At 42.2% G+C, this 26942-nt stretch overlaps 1 long non-coding RNA gene and 1 pseudogene across 1 annotated transcript; both read right to left on the bottom strand.

Annotated features, from left to right (window-relative positions):
- Positions 1–5553: 5553 nt before the first annotated feature.
- Positions 5554–5978, bottom strand: LOC123157342 (protein TIFY 11e-like; annotated as a pseudogene).
- A 2306-nt stretch (positions 5979–8284) lies between these two features.
- LOC123160022 (uncharacterized) lies at positions 8285–12471 on the bottom strand. Its single transcript, XR_006479956.1, has 4 exons — positions 11824–12471; positions 11189–11234; positions 9360–11063; positions 8285–8542 (listed from the first exon to the last, which is right to left on the bottom strand). It is a non-coding gene; the product is annotated as an uncharacterized lncRNA (long non-coding RNA).
- Positions 12472–26942: the final 14471 nt, after the last annotated feature.

Here is a 26942-nt window from a genome sequence, read left to right as displayed (position 1 = left end):
GAAGAAGGTTGTGTAGTAGACATCAGCCTCCCCCAAGCTTGTGGGAGACTCTCTTCTTTAATTTGCACAAAATTATATATTTCCCGCAAGGCAGCTTGTTTCTTATGAGCAGGGAAATATTTAGCAGAGAAGTAATAAATCATATCCCGGGGACTACGCACACAACCAGGAGCAAGAGAATTATACCAAGTCTTAGCATCACCCTTTAATGAGAACGGAAATATCTTAAGGATATATAAATAGCGAGACTTCTCATCATGAGTAAATAGGGCGGCTATATCATTCAACTTGGTAAGATGTGCCACAACAGTTTCAGATTCAAGGCCATAAAAAGGATCAGATTCAACTAAAGTAATAATATCAGTATCGGCGGAGAATTCATAATCCTTATCAGTAACACAGATAGGTGAAGTAGCAAAAGCAGGATCGGGTTTCATTCATAACATAACCCTTAGCATTAAGAAACTGCTGCTTCCATTTAGCTAATAATTTCTTAAGATCATTTCTATCATTGCAAGCAAGAATTTCCATAGCAGCTGTTTCATGCATAACATAACCCTTAGGAACAACAGGTAATACATAATCATTGGGGGGACCTTCATCATCACTATCATCAGTAATAGGATCTTCAGTAATTTCATTCTCCCTAAATCTAGCAAGTGTTCATCTAGAAATTCACCTAATGGTAAAGTAGTACCACACATAGAAGTAGTTTCATCATTCATAGCAGAAGTGGCATCATCAATAACATGCGACATATCAGAATTCATAGCAGTAGCAGGTTTAGGTGTCGCAAGCCTACTAATAACGAAAGGAGAATCTAGTGCAGAGCTAGATGGCAGTTCCTTACCTCCCCTCGAAGTTGAGGGCAAAATAGTAGTTCGATCGTCTTTCAAGTTCTTCATAGTGATCAACAGATATAAATCCCAAGTGACTCAGAGAATAGAGCTATGCTCCCCGGCAACGGCGCCAGAAATTAGTCTTGATAACCCACAAGTATAGGGGATCGCAACAGCTTTCGAGGGTAGAGTATTCAACCCAAATTTATTGATTCGACACAAAGGGAGCCAAAGAATATTCTTGAGTGTTAGCAGTTGAGTTGTCAATTCAACCACACCTGGATAACTTAGTATCTGCAGCAAAATTTTAGTAGCAAAAGTGATATGATAGTAATGGTAACGGTAGCAAAAGTAAAGATAAATGTTTTTGGGGTTTTGTAGTAGTTGTAATAGTAGCAACGGAAAAGTAAATAAGCAAAGAACAATATGTGAAAAGCTCGTAGGCAATGGATCAGTGATGGATAATTATGTCGGATGCGATTCCTCATGCAATAGTTATAACAAAGGATGATATAGAACTAGCTCCAATTCATCAATGTAATGTAGGCATGTATTCCGTAAATAGTCATACGTGCTTATGGAAAAGAACTTGCATGACATCTTTTGTCCTACCCTCCCGTTGCAGCGGGGTCCTTACGGAAACTAAGGGATATTAAGGCCTCCTTTTAATAGAGAACTGGAACAAAGCATTAACACATAGTGAATACATGAACTCCTCAAACTACGGTCATCACCGAGAAGTGTCCCGATTATTGTCACTTCAGGGTTGTCGGATCATAACACATAATAGGTGACTATAGATTTGCAAGATAGGGTCAAGAACACACATATATTCATGAAAACATAATAGGTTCAGATCTAAAATCATGGCACTCGGTCCCTAGTGACAAGCATTAAGCATAGCAAAGTCATAGCAACATCAATCTCAGAACATAGTGGATACTAGGGATCAAACCCTAACAAAACTAACTTGATTACATGGTAAATCTCATCCAACCCATCACTGTCCAGCAAGCCTACGATGGAATTACTCACGCACGTCAGTGAGCATCATGAAATTGGTGATGGAGTATGGTTGATGATGACGACGGCAACGAATCCCCCTCTTCGGAGCGCTAAACGGACTCCAGATCAGCCCTCCCGAGAGAGATTAGGGCTTGGCGGCGGCTCCGTGTCGTAAAACGCAATGAAACTTTCTCTCTGATTTTTTTCTCCCCGAGACGGTATATATGGAGTTGGAGTTGAGGTCGGAGGAGCTCCAGGGGGCCCACGAGATAGGAGGGCGCGCCCTAGGGGGGCACCCCCCAGTCTCGTGGACAGCCCATGGCCCCCCTGGCCTTGATTCTTTCGCCAAAAATTCTTATTAATTCTGAAAAGTGCCTTCGTGTATTCCCAGGACATTCCGAGAACTTTTCTTTTCTACACATAAAACAACATCATGGCAGTTCTGCTGAAAACAGCGTCACTCCGGGTTAGTTTCATTCAAATCATGCAAGTTAGAGTCCAAATCAAGGGCAAAAGTGTTTGGAAAAGTAGATACGTTGGAGACGTATCAATCCCTCTGCTGCCAAAGCTCTCTAGGACAGTCTTACGTCAGAGCAGAAGAAGGCCATGGCCGCCATTGCTACCGACTGGCAGGTCGGCAGGCAACCGCAAGACGTGCAAATGGAGGACGCCTTTGATGATAAGCCAGCGTCAACCTCCTCTTCCTCTGCAATGCCCTCCTCCTCCACTCCATCCTCGCCAGTGCATTGCACCCTAACATCGGCGAGCCCCGTGCCCTTTATATGGACATGGTACGGGAGGAGCAGTTCCGGGAAGCGCAGGCCGACGCCAACTACAACCACAACCTTCTCCAGGAGCACCTACAGGCAGAAGAGCAGGTCACACTGTCTTGTACTACAAATTCTGTTTTTGCTTACTAGGTAGATGTTAATAAATGTATAGGGGGTTTACGGGAGTTGATGAGTTATGTATGCACATGCCCGCTTAATTATACATGCAAACATGTGCGCATGCAGTTTTCACTCGATCTTGTTAATCATTAAATTTGACGAGGGAACAGTTGAAGTACTCGACTCACTACTGAAATAAGTTATTGACTATGCAATCATGAAGGGGATGGTCAACAGGTAATTTCAATCATTATCGAACTATATGTCAGCCTCTTTAAGTTTGTTATTTCCTGATATTAACTAATTGATAACTCCTTTATTCATTTTCTTTGCCAGCGGGTAGGACTTGGGAAAAGTTTATCAAACAGGTTGATGGCCAATGGAAACAAAAGCTTCACTAGTATCGACCCAAGGTAATTAATTAAGTAGTACTAGCTAGCTAGCTAACATCTCTTTAATTCTAGCTTCAATACCATTAATTGGCATGCTTGATTAATTATTATCTGATTGAATTCTATTCAATTAAAGGCCCCGAAGCAGGCGTCGGGGAATGATTTATATGCATACTATGTTTGCGAGAACATTCGCATGATGACGTGCGAAAGCAGCAAACCTGACAGAGACCAATTGGTTCGTTTGCCAGAACACTATTCACAATTTTTACATCATTATCTGATATATACACACAAAACTAATAAATGCATATTGATCTCCTTTAAAGATGAAGAACATGCGGGATCAGCTCCTACCAGAGAACCGCGTACGAGCGATTCAAGAGAAAATAGTGGGATTTTTTCTCGACCAGGTCATAGATCCCAAAGGATTCTATTACCCGCTACCGAAGTAATGCCTCCATGTAATGATCTGCATGGAAATGTAGGAGAAATTGTATATACCAACTTGTGTGTGTGTATATATATATGATTGGTTCTACGAGAAATTCTATTTATATATATGCATAACGTGTACAATATGTAGTAGCGTAAAATATGTTTCAAATGAAAAAGAATTAAATGGAAAACACAAAAGTAAAAGGAAAAATAAATCATAAAAACAAAAACCCCTAAACCTTTTAGTCCCGGTTGGTGTTACCAACCGGGACTAAAGGTCTCCCAGCCCCTGGCGCTGGCTCCTGCCATGCTGACAACCATTAGTGTCGGTTCGTGTTGAACCGGGACTAGGGGGGCTTTAGTCTCCACCCTTTAGTGTCGGTTCTAGAACCGGCACTAAAGGGGCCTCACGAACCGGGATTATATCCCTTTTCTGCACTAGTGATAGCATGGCCACTGATTCGTGGGATGAGTGCCTACGGATTTCTAGGATCGCATGCCGAGATGCCATGATCAGGTTTGCAACTGCAGTGGTCGATGTGTTCGGACATCAATAGCTGAGAGAACCAACTGTGGCAGACACAAAGAGACTCTTGGCAATCTCAGAAGCAAATGGGTGGCCAGGTTTGCCTGGACCTCTTGACTTCATGCATTGAAAAAGGGAAAAATGTCCAAAGGCTTTACAACAGAGATACCAGGGTCATCTTAAGAAGCCCACTATAATTCTTGAAGTAGTTGCATCACAAGATCATTAGATTTGGTAGGCCTTCTTTGGCATGCCCATGCCTCACAATAACATCAATGAACTGCAACGATCACCGTTGTTTGTGAGGCTGGCGGAAGGAGAATCTCTTTCTTACCACTATACTGTCAATGGATATGAGTACAACATGGGCTATTATCTGGTTAACGATATCTATCCTCTGTGGGCTACCTTTGTCAGCACCATCTCGATCACAGTTGATCAGAAAAAGGCTCACTTTGCCCAAAGACAAGCAGCTAGAAAGGATGCCGAGATGGCATTTGGAGTTCTACATGCCTGTTTTGCAGTTGTTTGTGGATCTGCCAAACAATGGGATCTAAAGACCTCGTGGGACGTGATGACATGTTGCGTGATCATGCACAACATGATCGTCGGTATGAGGGTGACGGTGCAGTCGTAGCTCTAGAATTTTAGAACATGAGTGATCCTATCCAACTTTCAAACCAGAATCTGGTCATATTTAAAGAGTTTATTCGAGTGCATCAACAAATTCTACATCGATCAACTCACGGGCAAGTGAAGGGCGATCTGGTTGAGCAGGGGAAAACAATGTTAGGATGAAATATATGAACTTCTTTAAATTTGAACTACTGTTGCATGCAGCTATTTGAACGTATGTACATTTTGTATGCGGCTATTCGATCGTGCGAACATTAAAAAGACAAGGAAGACTAAATGTATGCGGCTACAGTTGGATGTCCATGGCCACGAAATGGTCCCCTTATTCACGGATGAATACGGGAAAAAAATTACAAGTTACCGTTGGAGATGCCCTTACAAAAGGAATAATTGCCAATTGCGAGTGTCTACCAGCAAAGCGTGTCCAGCTACCGCCAACACGGCCAAGTGGGAGCTCCATGGGGGGAGTTGGCAGAAATGAATTAGGCACGCTTGCTAATTGCCAATTGCAGGTGTCTACCAGCAAAGCGTGTCCAACAGCTGCCAACACGGCCAAGTGAGAAGCAAAGGCAAGCGTTTTTCCGATGAACTGATCATGTCGAATTGATGAGGAGTATAAACACCTCGTCAATTCGCCATGATCAGTTCATCCGAAGCAATAATTTTTGATCATAATAATTCAGAGCGGGGGGGGGGGGGGGACAAGCGAGTCGAGTGGGTCAACAATTTAGACTCCAACAGCAGCTACACATTTGCATGGACCGTAAATAACTCAGGACACTCCCTGTAGGACACAACAGCAGCTACACATAACGCACGAACACGAATCAGAGCGTAAGCGTGAGACGGTTATAGGAGAAGGCATCGGTGTCGGGCCGGCTATAGGGGACGGCGCGCGCGGCGAGCCCTCCCTTGCACTTCTGCATGAACCGCTGCAGCAACGCCTTCCTCGCCATGGGCAGGTCGCCATCCGCCGCCTCGCAGCTCTCTCGTGGTGTGCCCGAGACAGCAGCGACATGGAGCAGGTCGGCTGCCATGTCGGCCGGGACCTCGTCCAGCGCCAGCACCTGGCCGCCGTGTGCCCCGGCGGAGGACCCGCCACATGTTCGTCTTGCGCGGGCACTTCCGCCCCGGGCATGAGAGGGAGGACCACCGTGGCCGCCGGCCGCGCCTCCGCCGTCTTGATGCAGCGGCTGAGAACGCCGCACGCTGCAGCGAACCGTAGACCCTTGGCGCTCCCTGTCACCGCCATTGCTTGCCGGTCGATCGATCGATCGGCCGCCCTGTACACTCTGGAGGCCTGGTGAGCTCGCAGTGCCTCTGCTAGTTGATCGGGTGCTCGGTTTTGATTTATAGGAATCGGGGGGGGGGGGCGCTGGTACTCCCCTCATGCCGCACGTTCAGTTGTTAATTCGCCGGCAGGCTGCAGGCAGAGAGATCAGAAATGGACCCTCTTGTCTGGCAAAAACATTCGCCGGGAACATGTGGCATTTGGATTTGATGGCATTTTTAGTTGTGTGCGTAGGTGACAGTTCTATCAGAGCGACATGCCATTTTCTAAGATAAAGTCTTAAAACTGTCATCTTCCCATAAAATGACATGTCGGTCTGATGAAACTGCCACTTCACACATAACTAAAAATGTCATCAAAATCATTCAAAATGCCACATGTTCCTAGTGAATGGTCGCTCTCACGTGTCACTTCAGGGAAGGAGTCGCTCGCGCCGCCCCAGGGGCGGCTCGGGAGATCCAGATCTCAGTCGCCGCCACCCCCACCCCCTCCACCTCTGTCCCCGCCACCGCCGGAGGAAGCCACTGGGCTAAGCCTGGCGGCTGGCGGCGGCGGCGGGCCTTCATCTCCTCGCGTGGCGGGTGGAGGCACGGGCCTTTCATTACCATGCGGCGGGATCTTCGGCTATTGCAAATCGGCGACCCTAGACATCGAGGTGCACGCAGCGGAGATGGACGCCAGGGCGGCGGCCCCGGTCTTTTTCGGTGACCTTGGCGACCGCTGTGGCCGCGAGGGGCGGCACAACGCCTGGTTTTGGGGACTCGGCGCGACTAAGCCCCTCATCTCCACGTGGTCCGGGTGGTGACGGTGGTGTCCACATATATCTCCGGTCAGCTATTGGGAGAGCCGGCGGGCGACAACGTGGGGACTGTTGCTCTGCCTAATAAAGGCGGCGGTCCTAGGGTTCCTCTCGCGCCAAGATGAAGATTTTCTTGATGCTTGTCCTCCTTGATCTGGCTGGAGTGTCTACTTCCGGAACCAGGGTAGGAAGTAATAAATATTCCAAATGTAGTGACGGTGAGTTTTGAAGAGAAATACCTAGGTTTGTAGTCGGCGTTCTGAAAACCAGGGTACCCAGACTTGCCTGCCTGCGGCCCACGGCGTGTTCCATCAGCGGCCTGGTACGGCCCGCCTTCAGCATCAACAACAAGACCCTCGCGAGGGGCCAAGCCTCGCGAGGCAGACGACGCCAAGACCTCCGGAAGGAGTGGCCTCTTAGGCTGGCTTCTGAGGAGCGGAGATTTCTGTGCAAGCACCCACCTCGTGAGGATCAAGTGACGCAAGCCATGACGACCAAGGACAGGCGGGCGCCAGCCTGCGTAGTACAGCAGGTTTTCATCTTTGGTGCTAAAGAGGCAAGCCTAGGCGCGGAGTCCCGCGGAATCAACCAAGACCGCCAGGACGGAGGTAATCGCCGATCCCACCACGACGTCACCATCAGAAGCTTTGCAGGCGAAGACCACCTTTCATCAGGATATGATGTACTTCTTGTCCCATTTCAAATTGGCCGTTGCGGGATCCCTTCCCGCCTTGTTTTGGAGGAAGAGGACCAAGGTGCTACCTCTTGAGCACTGTTGGTTTTCCCTTGAAGAGGAAAGGATGATGCAACAAAGTAGCGTAAGTATTTCCCTCAGTTTTTGAGAACCAAGGTATCAATCCAGTAGGAGGCTCCTCAAAAGTCTCACGCACCTACACAAACAAACACTACAAGAAATATGCCAACTTGTGACCTTGACTATTGGTCACTGAAAGGTCATTGTTTTTCATTTGTGACCTTTTTGTGACCAAAAACAGAAGGTCAAAAGCTGGTGGTCGTAAACTGAAATTAACGACCTTCTCCGTGAGAAGGTCGTAGACGTTTACGACCAAAACAGAAGGTCATTGAACCCATGACCTTTTGTTTTGATCACTGGTTGTCTGCCCAGGCCACGTCGGATCCGACGTGGCAATCTGACGTGGCAAAATTACGACCAATTCAAAAGGTCACTGACAAGATTCAGCCCGGTCCGATTAGGTGTTTTAGATGGGCCGAGCCCAACAAATCAGCCTTTTATATATTTTTTCCTATTAATTTTGGTCAGCTACATGGGCCAGGCCCAACATTATAGCCTTTTTATTTTTGGGCTATAGCCTTTGTTTTTATTTTTTTATGCACCTTTGTTTTTGGGTTGTAGCCTTTGTTTTTCTTTGTTCTGTCAATGTCATGTTCTTCATATTTCAATATACCAATACATAAAACTGACGCAATACTTCAAATAACAGCAAGAAGCAATCTGCTATATCAGATAACATACATACAAATGTGATCAGCATCAAGTTTACAATTAGATAACAGCTCTACAAGTGTACAGTCTACCACATACATTTAGATAACAGCTCTATCACATGAGCCCTACAAGTTCTGCTACATCACACATACAAATAGGATCAGCCTAAAGGGTTTCATTACTCCCAGAACTACCTCCAACTAGCTTCTTCCAACTTCTTTGTCTTAATGCTCGTGAAGAAACATGAAAGGCCAGCATCTGCATGTTATAGAACAAAATGATTAGGAACAAAATATAAGTAAATCTAACAGCATATTTAACAGTAAATAACAGAATAATGCAATAAATTGGTACAGAGCAAGGTACAGAGCACAGGCCAAGTCAACAATAAATTGGTACTAAATCCAGAAATAACCATCTGAAATGAACTTAATGAGATATTTTAGAATCAACTTGACAGTTAACAGTAATGTTTGCATTGGACACATCCAGAACTAGAACTGAAATCATTTCCTCTATCAAGCATATCTACAATGATGCAGCACACAAAAAAAGAGAGGTGCACAACAGAGCAGCATCATATATCACACAACATGGACACTCTTTGAACAAACATAGTGTTCCGGTCTAAAACCACAGTCAATTTCGGAAGCATGTCGAATAACTAAACATACATGCATGTGAATAATTAAACATACATACATGTGTATATAGAAGCAGCAGAAGCAAATAATAACTAGAACATGATAAGCTTAGACTCAAGTGATCGTGAGACACCAATATGAGCTTAGAATTCACAAGTACACATTAATTGTAATCACTTAGTAGTTATCCGCCTAAGCAAACACAGAAGTACAATGCTTCAGATACATGTATGCAGCAAGAAAAACAGGCAATGTGATGACAGTATGAGCGCACAATAATTCTGGGAGTAAAAAGAACATAAATAAAACAACACAATGCTTGAGATACATGTATGCAACAAGAAAAACAGGCAATGTGATGACAGTATGAGCGCGCAATAATTCTGGGAGTAAAAAGAACATAAATAATACAACAACTTTGGAACACCTACGTATGGTTGCTTGCTGTTCATGAGTGTCAACCATCTGCATGTGTATACATCAAAAAGAAAACAACAGGATTCAATTCATCTTGCCCATATACAGCAACCAATAGACATCAAACATCATTAGATTACCACAAACTGAAATACGAAATCACGATGATAGGTCCACATGCTTCTATTCTCAGCATGATAAATTGATATGCATCGAACTTGCATGATGTTTGATGAACTTTGTGCACTACTGTATTGATATGCATCAGTTCCAAATTGGTGTGCACTACTGTTGTCAGCATGATAAATTGATATGCACTGTTGTTGTTGCTGCTGTTAAACAAATCACTGCTGCTACTCCTGAGAGCAATTCCTACTCCAGCACAGAAAGTTTACTCCTAGGAGTATACTGGAAAAGTTTACTCCAGCAGACAAAGAGAAGAGAAGAGAGAAGAGAAAGAAAAACTTAACAGCAGTAACCAAGTCCTATACTACTGTTGTCCTACACTAAACTACTGCAACCAGTACTGATGCAAGCTTAACAGCAGCAGCAAGTGCTATACTACTGCTGTCCAGAGTACACTTAAATGAAATAATTCATTTATTTTTAAAAGTACTGATGCAAGCAATAGACTACACAAAACCTTCATTAAAGGAGTACTCCAATTCATCTTTAAAACGATTTATGCAAGCATTAAAGGAATAGTTCCAGTTATTTTTAATTAACTGGAAAAGTTTTAGCTAATTTTATTAAAGGAAAAGGTTTAGTTAATTTTAATTAAAAGAAGAGAAGAGAAGAGAATAGCAGAGCAAGCAATGCTACTGCTCCAAGCTAATCTGACTGCAAATCAGAAATTACTACAAGCAGCTCCATGAAAAGAAGTACTCCAAGTAGTACAAATTTAATTAATGGAAAAGATTCACCTAGCAAGGTTTATTTAACATGGAGTAGTTTAATCGCTGCTCCAAAACAAGCAAACATGCTACTGATGCATGAGAATATGTGTCAAAGAGTTTCTGCAAGAAGTTACTCCTAATGCTACTGATGCAAAACTACTCCTAATGGACTGCTACAGCTATACTGCAAGAAGTTACAGCTATACTCCATGTACTGCTATTCAGAAGTATTCCAATTCATCTTTAAAAAAATGTTCAAGCACTGACTGAAAAAGGAATGCAAAAAGAGATGCAGTACCCAGCTGTACTCAAGTGGAGAGCATCCGCCCAAAAGAAAACAAAGATAATGGCCGAAAAAATTACTCCATTTTACACTCCTCTTTTAGCAGTACAGATTATAGCTAATGCAACATCATGGGAGCTAATGTCCAGGAGTATTTGCAAATGATATAGCATCATGGAGTAGGATAACATGTTTTAGCAGTATAGGTTATAGAGTAAGCAAGCAAGCAAGCAATCATGGGAGATAATGCTGCCAGTTAATATCAGCACATGACAAGACAAAAAGCATGACATCAACACAAGCATCAACAACATACTAACACCTAAACTGATACTAAATTGATGGAGTCCCATCCATCCATGAGAGAAGAAAGTGCCTTTGTGGTTGATAAAGAGAAGAGAACACTTCCTCTTGCTGGGATCAAACTAGAGGATACCAACCCGTCCACCAATTTCCAGGTTGTGTGGCTCAAGTTCATGGTGCCGGACACCGCGTCCGTGGCAAAAAGAAACGCCCTTGCAAAGCTGGTACACCATGATCTACATGCATACCAGCAAGTTCACCAACAATGAATCAGTCAATCAAACGCCATCGGCACATTCAAACAAACACCTCGCGTGCAAGATCTAGAAAATGAATGACAAACAAACGCACAATAACTTACCGACCCGTGCGCGAGGTGTGCCTTGGCGCTCCCGGCCTTCATGTACCTGCCAAAAGACCCATTCAGAATTAAGATCACACCTACACACAGCAAACCATTCAAATTCGAACCAACTCAAAGCAGAGCAGGCCTTGTGAAATATTCGTTTCCTAGAGGAGATATTAGTTTTGAACCTCACATTATACAAAGATCACACCTACACTCATTGATTTCAAATGTGCAAAGATCAGTTTAGAACATGAAGAGTCACATCATGGGCATGACTACAGAAACACACATCGCATACATCAAACTGTGAGTCCAGGCAAACAATTCAGGGAATGAAGATGTAACCACGATCAGGCCAACCTTTAAATTACTGGATAAGAAAAACTACGGTAGGAGCCGGCATAAGCAAAACTCTAGCAACGATTCTGGATAAAATATGCAGTGATTCTCTGTATTTTCAGTTATTTTTTATTGGTACTAGTAAAAAATGGCTCCCTAACCGAACCATTTTACCATGTACTAATACTATAGACTAGCACGTCTAGTCGGGCGTGGTAACGATCAATCAATTGATTCGGCTTGGACAGGAAGAAAATAAAATGAAGGGAGAAATCAGAAATGATCCATGAGTAGGACTGTGGAAGTACCTTGCGGATGAACTTGGGGGCGCGGCCGCTGGCGCGGCCGGGGTGGGAGAGCGACGAGGCCTCAAAGATGTTGACGTGGAGGTTTCCATGGAGCAAGATCTGAGCCATGGCGGCAACCGAAGGACCCCTCCTACGTGCTCCTGCTGGTCACCTGCCTGCACACAACCAGAGATGGGCGGGGACGGCCTTGGCGCCCGCGCCAGGACGGGAGCAGCGGCTGGAGCAGCGCCGAAGCGAGACCCTCTTGGCCGCAGCGCCAGAGTAGCAGGCCGTGGGTGCGGCCCCATGGAGCGAGACCCTCCTGGCCACAGCACCGGAGTTGGTGCAGGCGCGGGGTAGCAGGTCGTGGGTGCGGCCCCGCTGAGCGAGACCCTCCTGGTCGTGGCGGCGCGGCCTTCGGCGCCGCGGAGGCGAACGCCAAGAAGGGCAACCCCTTGGATTGGATCTTGGAGTGGGGATGCGGATGGGTGCGGTGGAGGAGTGGGGATGCGGATGGACGCGGATGGATGCGGGTGGGCTAGGGTTTGGTGGCTGGGTGGGGTGGGGAATCGCCGCGACCTGATCTCCGCCCGCTCCGACGAGATCGAGGAGAGCTGGCGGGGAGGAAGGGGACGAGATCAAGAGGAGCTAGGGTTTGCGCGGGTGAGCGAGGGAAAGAAAGGAGGCGGGGGGTGGATGGAAATTGACCCGGAGGACATAGCTAGGCTTTCGGGGTTGGTGTGGATGGGTCGAGGACAGCCGTTGGATCCCCGAGCATCCGACGGTGTTGGATGCACGATCCGCGTGATATGTCCAGGACCAATCAGAATGCAGTATGATTTTATGACCATCTAAATTGGTGGTAGTTGACTTAAAATAATGTGTTGAAATCATTTAAGCTACTTTATGATCTGAGAAACTCTAAAAAAAATGGAAAACCTTCTCATTGTATCACCAAAATTTGAACAAGTTTTCAGAAAAAATAACAACATGGAATAAGATAAATATCTTTAAAAAGGTGTCGCCGGAAATGAGTTTTTTGCAAAAAAAACATTTTCCCTTTTTCGAGTGCCCAAAATGAGTTTTTTTTGTGAAGGGCCTACAATATATTTATTGCAAAATTGGATGAAATCAATTTTATAAAATACTAGGCCATGTTTAATGCACAATTGACAAAATGGTTGGGTGTAAAAAGTTTTGATCCATCTCTGGTGAAAAAGACAAATTCCCGTCGATTCAGCTGGAAACGGGTCAAATTTGAACGGCAGCTGCTTCATAGTTTGCTATTTATTTTTTCCAAAAACAATTTCTAGGTACATAAGTATCTATTTTATCATAGAAACACCAAAAGTTTTCCAATATTCAACCACTAGCTAGGAACGGTCAAGCCCGCCGTTTTGACCGCATTTTGAAACGGGCATAAAAAATTAAAAAAAAATAAAAAATTGGAAAGCTTCGCATTGTGTCATTATATGTGGCCAAGTTCCCAAGAAAAATAACAAACTTTTAATACAACAATTATTTTAAAAAAGTGTTCTCAGAACCAAGCTATCACGTATGGAGATTAATGGCTTTCAAGCCAAATGATCAAACTTATGGCCACATTCATGGCATAGTTTGTTCAAAAGATCTCATATTGTGCACAACAGTGATATTGGAATGGCAAACAATGTTGCCTAAGGAAGTTTTCATTTTCTTGGAACGAAAAAACCATTTTCCATTTTTCAAGTGCCCAAAAGGAGGTTTTTTTGTGAAGGAACTACCAAATAATTGTTCCAAAAATGTACCAAATCAATTTTATAAAATACTAGGCCACGTTTAATGCACAATTAACAAAATGGTTGGGTATAAAAAGTTTTGAGCCACCTCTGGTGAAAAAGACAAATTGTCGCCGATTCAGTTGGAAGCGGGTCAAATTTGAACTGCAGCTGCCTCATAGTTTGCTATTTATTTTTTACAAAAATCATTTCTAGGTACATAAGTATCTATTTTATCATAGAAACACCAAAAGTTTTCCAAGATTCAACCACTAGCTAGGAACGGTCAAGCCCGCCGTTTTGACCGCATTTTGAAACGGGCATAAAAAATTCAAAAAAATCAAAAAATTGGAAAACCTTCGCATTGTGTCATTATATGTGACCAAGTTTCCAGGAAAAATAATAACTTGTAATACGGTAATTATTTTAAAAAGGTGTTCTCAGAAATGAGCTATCGTGCGTGAAGATTCATGGCTTTCAAGCCAAATGATCAATCTTATGGCCACATTCATGGCATAGTTTGTTCGAATGATCTCATATTGTGCACAAGGGTGCATCTTGGAATTCCAAACAATGTTGTCTAAGGGAGTTTTCATTTTCTTTGCACGGAATATTCATTTTCCATTTTCCGAGTGCCCGAAATGAGGTTTTTTTGTGAAGGAACTACCAAATAATTGTTGCAAAAATGGACCAAATCAATTTTATAAAATACTAGGCCATGTTTAATGCACAATTGACAACATGGTTGGGTGTAAAAAGTTTTGATCCACCTCTGGTGAAAAAGACAAATTGTCGCCGATTTAGGTGGAAGCGGGTCAAATTTGAACTGCAGCTGCCTCATAGTTTGCTATTTATTTTTTACAAAAATCATTTCTAGGTACATAAGTATCTATTTTATCATAGAAACACCAAAAGTTTTCCAAGATTCAACCACTAGCTAGGAACGGTCAAGCTCGCCGTTTTGACCGCATTTTGAAACGGGCATAAAAAATTCAAAAAAATCAAAAAATTGGAAAACCTTCGCATTGTGTCATTATATGTGACCAAGTTTCCAGGAAAAATAATAACTTGTAATATGGTAATTATTTTAAAAAGGTGTTCTCAGAAATGAGCTATCATGCGTGAAGATTCATGGCTTTCAAGCCAAATGATCAATCTTGTGGCCACATTCATGGCATAGTTTGTTCGAATGATCTCATATTGTGCACAAGGGTGCATCTTGGAATTCCAAACAATGTTGCCTAAGGGAGTTTTCATTTTCTTTGCATGGAAAATTCATTTTCCATTTTCCGAGTGCCCGAAATGAGGTTTTTTTGTGAAGGAACTACCAAATAATTGTTGCAAAAATGGACCAAATCAATTTTATAAAATACTAGGCCATGTTTAATGCACAATTGACAACATGGTTGGGTGTAAAAAGTTTTGATCCACCTCTGGTGAAAAAGACAAATTGTCGCCGATTTAGGTGGAAGCGGGTCAAATTTGAACTGCAGCTCCCTCATAGTTTGCTATTTATTTTTTACAAAAATCATTTCTAGGTACATAAGTATCTATTTTATCATAGAAACACCAAAAGTTTTCCAAGATTCAACCACTAGCTAGGAATGGTCAAGCATGCCGTTTTGACCGCATTTTGAAACGGGCATAAAAAATGAGCTATCACGTATGGAGATCAATGGCTTTCAAGCCAAATGATCAAACTTATGGCCACATTCATGGCATAGTTTGTTCAAATGATCTCATATTATGCACAAGGGTGCATATTGGAATGGCAAACAATGTTGCCTAAGGAAGTTTTCATTTTCTTTGAAAGAAAAAACTATTTTCCATTTTTCAAGTGCCCAAAAGGAGGTTTTTTTGTGAAGGAACTACCAAATAATTGTTACAAAAATGTACCAAATCAATTTTATAAAATACTAGGCCATGTTTAATGCACAATTGACAAAATGGTTGGGTGTAAAAAGTTTTGATCCACCTCTGGTGAATAAGACAAATTGTTGTCGGTTTAGATGGAAGCGGGTCAAATTTGAACTGCAGCTGCCTCATAGTTTGCTATTTATTTTTTACAGAAATCATTTCTAGGTACATAATTATCTATTTTATCATAGAAACACCAAAAGTTTTCCAAGATTCAACCACTAGCTAGGAACGGTCAAGCCCGCCGTTTCGACCGCATTTTGAAACGGGCATAAAAAATTCAAAACAAATCAAAAAATTGGAAAACCTTCGCATTGTGTCATTATATGTGACCAAGTTTCCATGAAAAATAATAAACTTGTAATTGTAATTATTTTAAAAAGGTGTTCTCAGAAATGAGCTATCATGCGTGAAGATTCATGGTTTTCAAGCCAAATGATCAATCTTATGGCCACATTCATGGCATAGTTTGTTCAAATGATCTCATATTGTGCACAAGGGTGCATCTTGGAATTCCAGACAATGTTGCCTAAGGGATATTTCATTTTCTTTCCACGGAAAATTCATTTTCCATTTTCTGAGTGACCGAAATGATGTTTTTTTGTGAAGGAACTACCAAATAATTGTTGCAAAAATGGACCAAATCAATTTTATAAAATACTAGGCCATGTTTATTGCACAATTGACAAAATGGTTGGATGTAAAAAGTTTTGATCTACCTCTGGTGAAAAAGACAAATTGTCGCCGATTCAGTTGGAAGCGGGTCAAATTTGAACTGGAGCTGCCTCATAGTTTGCTATTTATTTTTTACAAAAATCATTCCTAGGTACACAAGTATCTATTTTATCATAGAAACACCAAAAGTTTTCCAAGACTCAACCACTAGCTAGGAACGGTCAAGCCCGCCGTTTTGACCGCATTTTGGAACGGGCATAAAAAATTCAAAAAAAATCAAAAAATTGGAAAACCTTCTCATTGTGTCATTATATGTGACCAAGTTTCCAGGAAAAATAATAAACTTGTAATACGGTAATTATTTTAAATAGGTGTTCTCAGAAATGAGCTATCATGCGTGAAGATTCATGGTTTTCAAGCCAAATGATCAATCTTATGGCCACATTCATGGCATAGTTTGTTCGAATGATCTCATATTGTGCACAAGGGTGCATCTTGGTATTCCAAACAATGTTGTCTAAGGGATTTTTCATTTTCTTTGCACGGAAAATTCATTTTCCATTTTCCGAGTGCCCGAAATGAGGTTTTTTTGTGAAGGAACTACCAAATAATTGTTGCAAAAATGGACCAAATCCATTTTATAAAATACTAGGCCATGTTTAATGCACAATTGACAAAATGGTTGGGTGTAAAAAGGTTTGATCCACCTCTGGTGAAAAAGACAAATTGTCGCCGATTCAGTTGGAACCGGGTCAAATTTGAACTGCAGCTGCCTCATAGTTTGCTATTTATTTTTTACAAAAATCATTTATAGGTACATAAGTATCTATTTTATCATAGAAACACCGAAAGTTTTCCAAGATTCAACCACTAGCTAGGAACGGTCAAGCCCGCCGTTTTGACTGCATTTTGAAATGGGCATAAAAAATTCATAAAAAATCAAAAAATTGGAAAACCTTCGCATTGTGTCATTATATGTGACCAAGTTTGCAGGAAAAATAATAAACTTGTAATATGGTAGTTATTTTAAAAAGGTGTCTCAGAAATGAGCTATCATGCGTGAGGATTCATGGCTTTCAAGCCAAATGATCAATCTTATGGCCACATTCATGGCAGAGTTTGTTCAAATGATCTCATATTGTGCACAAGGGTGCATCTTGGAATTCCAAACAATGTTGCCTAAGGGAGTTTTCATTTTCTTTGCATGGAAAATTCATTTTCCATTTTTCGAGTGCCCGAAATGAGGTTTTGTTGTGAAGGAACTACCAAATAATTGTTGCAAAAATGGACCAAATCAATTTTATAAAATACTAGGCCATGTTTAATGCACAATTGACAAAATGGTTGGGTGTAAAAAGGTTTGATCCACCTCTGGTGAAAAAGACAAATTGTCGCCAATTCAGCTCGAAGTGGGTCAAATTTGAACTGCAGCTGCCTCATAGTTTGCTATTTATTTTTTACAAAAATCATTTATAGGTACATAAGTATCTATTTTATCATAGAAACACCAAAAGTTTTCCAAGATTCAACCACTAGCTAGGAACGGTCAAGCCCGCCGTTTTGACCGCATTTTGAAACGGGCATAAAAAATTCACAAAAAATCAAAAAATTGGAAAACCTTCGCATTGTGTCATTATATGTGACCAAGTTTCTAGGAAAAATAATAAACTTGTAATACGGTAATTATTTTAAAAAGGTGTTCTCAGAAATGAGCTATCATGCGTGAAGATTCATGGCTTTCAAGCCAAATGATCAATCTTATGGACACATTCATGGCATAGTTTATTTAAATGATCTCATATTGTACAAAGGGTGCTTCTTGGAATTCCAAACAATGTTGCCTAAGGGAGTTGTCATTTTCTTTGCACGGAAAATTAATTTTCCATTTTCCGAGTTCCCGAAATGAGGTTTTTTTTGTGAAGGAACTACCAAATAATTGTTGCAAAAATGGACCAAATCAATTTTATAAAATACTAGGCCATGTTTAATGCACAACTGAAAAAATGGTTGGGTGTAAAAAGTTTTGATCCACCTCTGGTGAAAAAGACAAATTGTCGCCGATTCAGCTGTAAGCGGGTCAAATTTGAACTGCAGCTGCCTCATAGTTTGCTATTTATTTTTAAAAAAATCATTTCTAGGTAAATAAGTAACTATTTAATCAGAAATACATGGTTTTATGGCGAGACATCGACGTTTGGACGGTAGCCGAGGGCCCCAACTCTAGAGCGTGTAAGCTCGCATGCCCGCCGCGTGGTCACCGCATGACCGTGGCATTGCCATGTGTTCTGGGCGGCCTAGGCATGTCTAGTGGGTTGGGCACTCCCCAGTTAGGTGCTAGGAAGAAAATCACAACATAAGATTCTCACGAGGAGACCAATCGATGCTCAAACATGAATAAGCAGCCAAGTGTTTGATTTGCGGTACGGAAAATGCACATGGCTAATGGGCGTGAGTTTTGGCTGAGGATGATCAGTTACTAAGAAGACCGTCTTCACAAATTTTCACCTCAAAAAGAGGAGCCTAGGTGGTACTTGCTTTACAAAGTACCACACTGGACATAAATACGAATGTTGAAGCTGGGCTCAAAATAATGAATGGATTGAGCTGGCATTTGGTGGAGGATGGTTATTTGGTCATAGGAAAACACTGTAGAAAATGGATACCATTTGGACATGCCAAAGTGGTACTTCCTTCACAAAGTGCTGCTCTAAACAGAGTAGGAAAATGAATATTTTCGAATTATTTTTGAACTAGGCAAGGAATGTTTTTGACATATTTGATGAAGATATGATCCAAAACATTTATGAGAATTTTTTGGGAATTTTTGGAATAACAGAAATATAGGTTGCTTCACAACCTAGGGCAAAAACTACCACATGGACATGACACATAGGCAAAACTAATGAGATGGCGCCTAGTCATCACAACCCACCACAATCTACAAGGCTATGACCATCCATATTGGTCATTAACAACTAGAAATAAGGTAGCAGACTAGCATTGTTTGCTTTGTGACATTTTCATGTAAGGAAATTACAACCTTTCTGACCAAAATGGTCGCGATGGTTTAGGGTTTGGAGCCCCCCGAACAGCTTTTGACCAATTGGTCTGAAATGGTCATAGATCTATGACCAATTATTCCAGGGTCACTAATAGAAGGTCACTAGTTGACATATTTCTTGTAGTGAAACAAGAACCTCGCAACCAATGCGATAAAGGGGTTGTCAATCCTTTCACGAAAACTTGCGAAAGTGAGATCTGTTAGAGATAATAAGATAAGATAAATATTTTTGGTATTTTTATGATATAGATTGGAAAGTAAAGATGCAAATAAAAGTAGATGGAAAACTTATATGATAAAAGATAGACACGGGGGCCATAGGTTTCACTAGTGGCTTCTCTCAAGATAGCATAAGTATTACGGTGGGTGAACAAATTACAGTCAAGCAATTGATAGAAAAGTGCATACTTATGAGATTATCTAGGCATGATCATGTATATAGGCATCACGTACGTGACAAGTAGATCAAAACGATTCTGCATCTACTACTATTACTCCATGCATCGACCGACTACTGCCTCCATCTAGAGTATTAAGTTGATAAGAACAGAGTAATGCATTAAGAAAGATGACATGATGTAGAGGGATAAACTCATGCAATATGATATAAACCCCATCTTTTTATCCTCGATGGCAACAATACAATACGTGCCTTGCTGCCCCTGTTGTCATTGGGAAAGGACACTGCAAGACTGAACTCAAAGCTAAGCACTTCTACCATTGCAAGAAAGATCAATCTAGTAGGCCAAACCAAACTGATAATTCGAAGAGACTTGCAAAGATAACCAATCATACATAAAAGAATTCAAAGGAGATTCAAATATTTCTCATAGATAAACTTGATCATAAACCCACAATTCATCGGATCTCGACAAACACACTGCAAAAAGAGTTACATCGAATAGATCTCCAAGAAGATCGAGGAGAACTTGGTATTTAGATTCAAAGAGAGAGAAGAAGCCATCTAGCTAATAACAATGGACCCGAAGGTCTGTGGTAAACTACTCACAAATCATCGGAGAGGCCTTGGAGATGATGTAGAGGCCCTCCGTGGTCGATTCCCCCTCCGGCGGAACACCGGCGAAGGCTCCAAGATGGGAACTCATGGATACAGAAGGTTGCGGCAGTGGAATTAGGTTTTCGTGGTGCTCCCCGATGTTTTCAGGGTACGTGAGTATATATAGGCGAAAGAAGTACGTCGGTGGAGCCACAAGGGGCCCACGAGGGTGGGGGGCGCGCCCACCCCCTTAGGGCACACCGAGCACCCTCATGGCCTCCTCGTTTGTTGCTTGACGTCCACTCCAAGTCTCCTGGTTTGCATTTGTTCCAAAAAGATCGCTCCCAAAGGTTTCATCCCGTTTGGACTTCGTTTGATATTCCCTTTCTTTGAAAGACTGAAATAGGCAAAAAAAAACAGCAATCGGGCTGGGCCTCCGGTTAGTAGGTTAGTCAAAAAAATGATATAAAAGTGTAAAGTAAAGCCCAGAAACATCCAAAGCGGGTAATATAATAGCATGGAACAATAAAAAATTATAGATACCTTGGAGACATATCAAGCATCCCCAAGCTTAATTCCTGCTCATCCTCGAGTAGGTAAATGAAAAAAACAGAATTTTTGATGTGGAATGCTACCTAGCATAATTCTTAACGTAATTTTCTTTATTGTGGCATGAATGTTCAGATCCAAATGATTCAAAATAAAAGTTCATATTGACATAAAAAATAGTAATACTTCAAGCATACTAACAAAGCAATCATGTCTTCTCAAAATAGCATGGTTAAAGAAAGCTATCCCTACAAAATCATATAGTTTGGCTATGCTCTATCTTCATCACACAAAGTATTTAATCATGCACAACCCCGATGACAAGACAAGCAATTGTTTCATCCTTTAGTTTTCTCAATCTTTTTCAGCTTTCACGCAATACATGAGCGTGAGCCATGGACATAGCACTATATGTGGAATAGAATGGTGGTTGTGGAGAAGACAAAAAGGGAGAAGATAGTCTCACATCAACTAGGCGTATCAACGAGCTATGGAGATTCCCATTAATAGATATCAATGTGAGTGAGTAGGGATTGTCATGCAACGGATGCACTAAAGCTATAAATGTATGAAAGCTCAACCAAAGAAACTAAGTGGGTGTGCATCCAACTTGCTTGCTCACGATGACCTAGGGCGTTTTGAGGAAGCCCATCATTGGAATATACAAGCCAAGTTCTATAATGAAAAATTCCCACTAATATATGAAAGTGACAACATAGGAGACTCTCTATCATGAAGATCATGGTGCTACTTTGAAGCACAAGTGTGGTAAAAGGATAGTAGCATTGTCCCTTCTCTCTTTTTCTCTCATTTTTTTATTTGGCCTTTCTCTTTTTTTATTTGGCCTTTCTCTTTTTTATTTAAAGTCCGAAGTCTCATCCCGACTTGTGGGGGAATCATAGTCTCCATCATTCTTTCCTCACTTGGGACAATGCTCTAATAATGAAGATCATCACACTTTTATTTACTTACAACTCAAGATTACAACTCGATACTTCGAACAAAATATGACTCTATATGAATGCCTCCAGCGGTGTACCGGGATATGCAATGAACCAAGAGTGACATGTATGGAAATTATGAAGGTGGATTTGCCACAAATACGATGTCAACTACATGATCATGCAAGAGCAATATGACAATGATGATGCGTGTCATAATAAATGGAACGGTGGAAAGTTGCATGGCAATATATCTCGGAATGGCTATGGAAAAGCCATAATAGGTAGGTATGGTGGCTGTTTTGAGGAAGGTATATGGTGGGTGTATGGTACCGGCGAAAGTTGCATGGCACAACAGAGGCTAGCAATGGTGGAAGGGTGAGAGTGAGTATAATCCATGGACTCAACATTAGTCGTAAAGAACTCATATACTTTTTGCAAAAATCTACAAGCCATTGAAAACAAAGTACTACGCGCATGCTCCTAGGGGGATAGATTGGTAGGAAAAGACCTTTGCTCGTCCCCGACCACCACTCATAAGGAAGACAATCAATAAATAAATCATGCTCCAACTTCATCACAAAGCGGTTCACCATACGTGCATGCTACAGGAATCACAAACTTCAACACAAGTATTCCTCAAATTCATAATTACCCCACTAGCATGACTCTAATATCACCATCCTCATATCTCAAAACAATTATCAAGCATCAAATTGATCATAGCATCCAATTCACTTTCTATGATAGTTTTATTATACCCAACTTGGATGCCCATCATTCTAGGACCAATTTTATAACCATAGCAAATACCATGCTGTTCTCAAAGACTCTCAAAATAATATAAGTGAATCATGAGAGATCAACAATTTCTACAAAGTTAAACCACCATTGTGCTCTAAAAGATATAAGTGAAGCACTAGAGCAAAACTATCTAGCTCAAAGGATATAATTGAAGCACATAGAGTATTCTAATAAATTCCAAATCAAGAGTGTCTCTCTCAAAAGGTGTGTACAGCAAGGATGATTGTGGTAAACTAAAAAGCAAAGACTAATATCATACAAGACGCTCCAAGCAAAACACATATCATGTGGTGAATAAAAATATAGCTCCAAGTAAAGTTACCGATAAACGAAGACGAAAGAGGGGATGCCTTCCGGGGCATCCCCAAGCTTAGGATTTTGCTTGTCCTTGGATATCTTGGGGTGCCATGGGCATCCCCAAGCTTGGGCTCTTGCCACTCCTTATTCTATAGTCCATCAAATCTTTACCCAAAACTTGAAAACTTCACAACAGAAAACTCAACAGGAAATCTCATAAGCTCCGTTAATGCAAGAGATAAAAACCACCACATAAGTTACTGTAATGAACTCATTATTTATTTATATTGGTGTTAAACCTACTGTATTCCAACTTCCCTATGGTTCATACCCCCCGATACTAGCCATACATGCATCAAAATAAGCAAACAACACACGAAAAACAGAATCTGTCAAAAACAGAACAGTTTGTAGAAATCTGTAACTTTCGAATACTTCTAGAACTCTCAAAATCATACCAAAATAGGAAGTCCTGGGCAATTTTTCTACTGATCCACATCAAAAAGAATCAATGCAAAATCACGTTTCTGTGATTTATTAAAATTATTCTCGTGTGAAGTTTCTGTTTTTCAGGAGAATCAAATTAACTATCACCGTAGGTTATCCTATAGGTTCTACTTGGCACAAACACTAATTAAAACACAAAACTGTTGGAAATATGCCCAAGAGGCAATAATAAAAGGATTATTATTCTATTTCCTTGTTCATGATAATTGTCTTTATTCATGCTATAATGGTATTATCCGGAAATCGTAATACACGTGTGAATACATAGACTATAATAAGTCCCTAGTAAGCCTCTAGTTGACTAGCTCGTTGATCAACAAATAGTCATGGTTTCCTGACTATGGACATTAGATGTCGTTGATAATGGGATCACATCATTAGGAGAATGATGTGATCGACAAGACCCAATCCTAAGCATAGCACAAGATCGTGTAGTTCGTTTTGCTAGAGTTTTTCCAATGTCAAGTATCTTTTCCTTAGACCATGAGATCGTGTAACTCCCGGATACCGTAGGAGTGCGTTGGGTGTACCAAACGTCACAACGTAACTGGGTGACTATAAAGGTGCACTACAGGTATCTCTGAAAGTGTCTATTGGGTTGACACGGATCGAGACTGGGATTTGTCACTCCGTATTACGGAGAGGTATCACTGGGCTCACTCGGTAGTGCATCATCATAATGAGCTCAAAGTGACCAAGTGTCTGGTCACGGGATCATGCATTACGGTACGAGTAAAGTGACTTGCCGGCAACGAGATTGAACGAGGTATTGGGATACCGACGATCGAATCTCGGGCAAGTAACATACAGTCTGACAAAGGGAATTGTATACGGGGTTGATTGAATCCTCGACATCGTGGTTCATACGATGAGATCATCGAGGAGCATGTGGTAGCCAACATGGGTATCCAGATCCCGCTGTTGGTTATTGACCGGAGAGCCGTCTCGGTCATGTCTGCGTGTCTCTCGAACCCGTAGGGTCTACACACTTAAGGTTCGGTGACGCTAGGGTTATTAGGGAGACTTGTATGTGATTACCGAATGTTGTTCGGAGTCCCGGATGAGATCCCGAACGTCATGAGGAGTTCCGGAATGGTCCGGAGGTGAAGATTTATATATGGGAAGTTGTCATACGGACACCGAAAAGTTTCGAGGGCATATCGGTATTGTACCGGGGCCACCGGAGGGGTTCCGGGGGTCCACCGGGAGGGGCCACGTCTCTCGGAGGGCCTCATGGGCCGTAGGGGGCAGGGAACCAGCCCCTGGAGGGCTGGGCGCCCCCCTCCCCCCTTGGGCCCATGCGCCTAGGGTTGGGGGGGAAACCCTAAGGGGGGCGCCCCCCTTTGCTTGGGAGGCAAGCCCCCTCCCTGGCCGCCGCCCCCTCCCCTCTAGATCTCATCTAGAGGGGGCCGGGCCCCCTTCCCCTTCCCTTATAAATAGAGGGGCGAGGGGAGGGCTGCACACCTGATCCTAGGCGCAGCCCCTCCCCTCCCCAACACCTCTCCTCCTCCGTTAAGTGCTTGGCGAAGCCCTGTCGGAGTACTGCCTCTCCACCACCACCACGCCGTCATGCTGCTGCTGGAGTCTTCTTCCTCAACCTCTCCTTCCCCCTTGCTGGATCAAGAAGGAGGAGACGTCATCCGCTTCGTACGTGTGTTGAACGTGGAGGTGATGTCCGTTCGGCACTTGGTCATCGGTGATTTGGATCACGGCGAGTACGACTCCATCATCCCCTTTCTCTTGAAAGCTTCCGCTCGTGATCTACAAAGGTATGTAGATGCACTCCTATCACTCGTTGCTTAGATGAACTCATAGATGGATCTTGGTGAAACCGTAGGAAATTTTTTATTTTCTGCAACGTTCCCCAACAGTGGCATCATGAGCTAGGTCTATGCGTAGTTCTCTATTGCACGAGTAGAACACAAATCTGTTGTGGGCGTGGATCTTGTCAACTTGCTTGCCACTACTAGTCTTTTCTTGCTTCAGCGGTATTGTGGGATGAAGCGGCCCAGACCGACCTTACACGTACGCTTACGTGAGACAGGTTCCACCGACTGACATGCACTAGTTGCATAAGGTGGCTAGCGGGTGTCTGTCTCTCCTACTTTAGTTGGAGCGGATTCGATGAAAAGGGTCCTTATGAAGGGTAAATAGAAGTTGACAAAATCACGTTGTGGTTATTCGTAGGTAAGAAAACTTTCTTGCTAGAACCCAATTGCAGCCACGTAAAAGATGCAACAACAATTAGAGGACGTCTAACTTGTTTTTGCAGCAAATGTCATGTGATGTGATATGGCCAGAAGTTGTGATGAATGATGAATGATATATTGTGATGTATGAGATCATCTTCTTGTAATAGGAATCACGACTTGCATGTCGATGAGTATGACAACCGGAAGGAGCCATAGGAGTTGTCTTTATTTTTTGTATGACCTGCGTGACATTGGAGAACGCCATGTAAATTACTTTACTTTATTGCTAAACACGTTAGCCAAAGAAGTAGAAGTAGTCGTTGGCGTGACAACTTCATGAAGACACAATGATGGAGATCATGATGATGGAGATCATGGTGTCATGCCGGCGACGAAGATGATCATGGAGCCCCGAAGATGGAGATCGAAGGATCTATATGATATTGGCCATATCATGTCACTACTTTATATAATTGCATGTGATGTTTATTATGTTTTATGCATCTTGTTTACTTAGAACGGCGGTAGTAAATAAGATGATCCCTTATAATAATTTCAAGAAAGTGTTCCCCCTAACTGTGCACCGTTGCTAAAGTTCATCGTTTCGAAGCACCACGTGATGATCGAGTGTGATAGATCCTTACGTTCACATACAACGGGTGTAAGACAGTTTTACACTTGCCGAACACTTAGGGTTAACTTGACGAGCCTAGCATGTACAGACATGGCCTCGGAACACAGAGACCGAAAGGTCGAACATGAGTCGTATGGAAGATACGATCAACATGGAGATGTTCACCGATGATGACTAGTACGTCTCACGTGATGATCGGACACGGCCTAGTCGACTCGGATCGTGTAACACTTAGATGACTAGAGGGATGTCTAATCTGAGTGGGAGTTCATTAAATAATTTGATTAGATGAACTTAATTATCATGAACTTAGTCTAAAATCTTTGCAAAATATGTCTTGTAGATCAAATGGCCAACACTCATGTCAACATGAACTACAACGCGTTCCTAGAGAAAACCAAGCTGAAAGATGATGGCAGCAACTATTCGGACTGGGTCAGGAACCTGAGGATCATCCTCATAGCAGCCAAGAAAGCATATGTCCTAGATGAACCGCTAGGTGAAGCACCCATCCCAGAGAACCAAGACGTTATGAATGCTTGGCAGTCACGTGCTGATGATTACTCCCTCGTTCAGTGCGGCATGCTTTACAGCTTAGAACCGGGGCTCCAAAAGCGTTTTGAGAAACACGGAGCATATGAGATGTTCGAGGAGCTGAAAATAGTTTTTCAAGATCATGCCCGGGTCGAGAGATATGAAGTCTCCGACAAGTTCTATAGTTGTAATATGGAGGAAAACAGTTCTGTTAGTGAGCACATACTCAAAATGTCTGGGTTGCACAACCGCCTGTCCCAGCTGGAGATCAACCT

This window comes from Triticum aestivum, chromosome 7B (assembly GCF_018294505.1).
Source record: "Triticum aestivum cultivar Chinese Spring chromosome 7B, IWGSC CS RefSeq v2.1, whole genome shotgun sequence".
Lineage (NCBI taxonomy): Eukaryota > Viridiplantae > Streptophyta > Magnoliopsida > Poales > Poaceae > Triticum > Triticum aestivum.
This window is presented reverse-complemented; position numbering and strand designations above follow the sequence as displayed.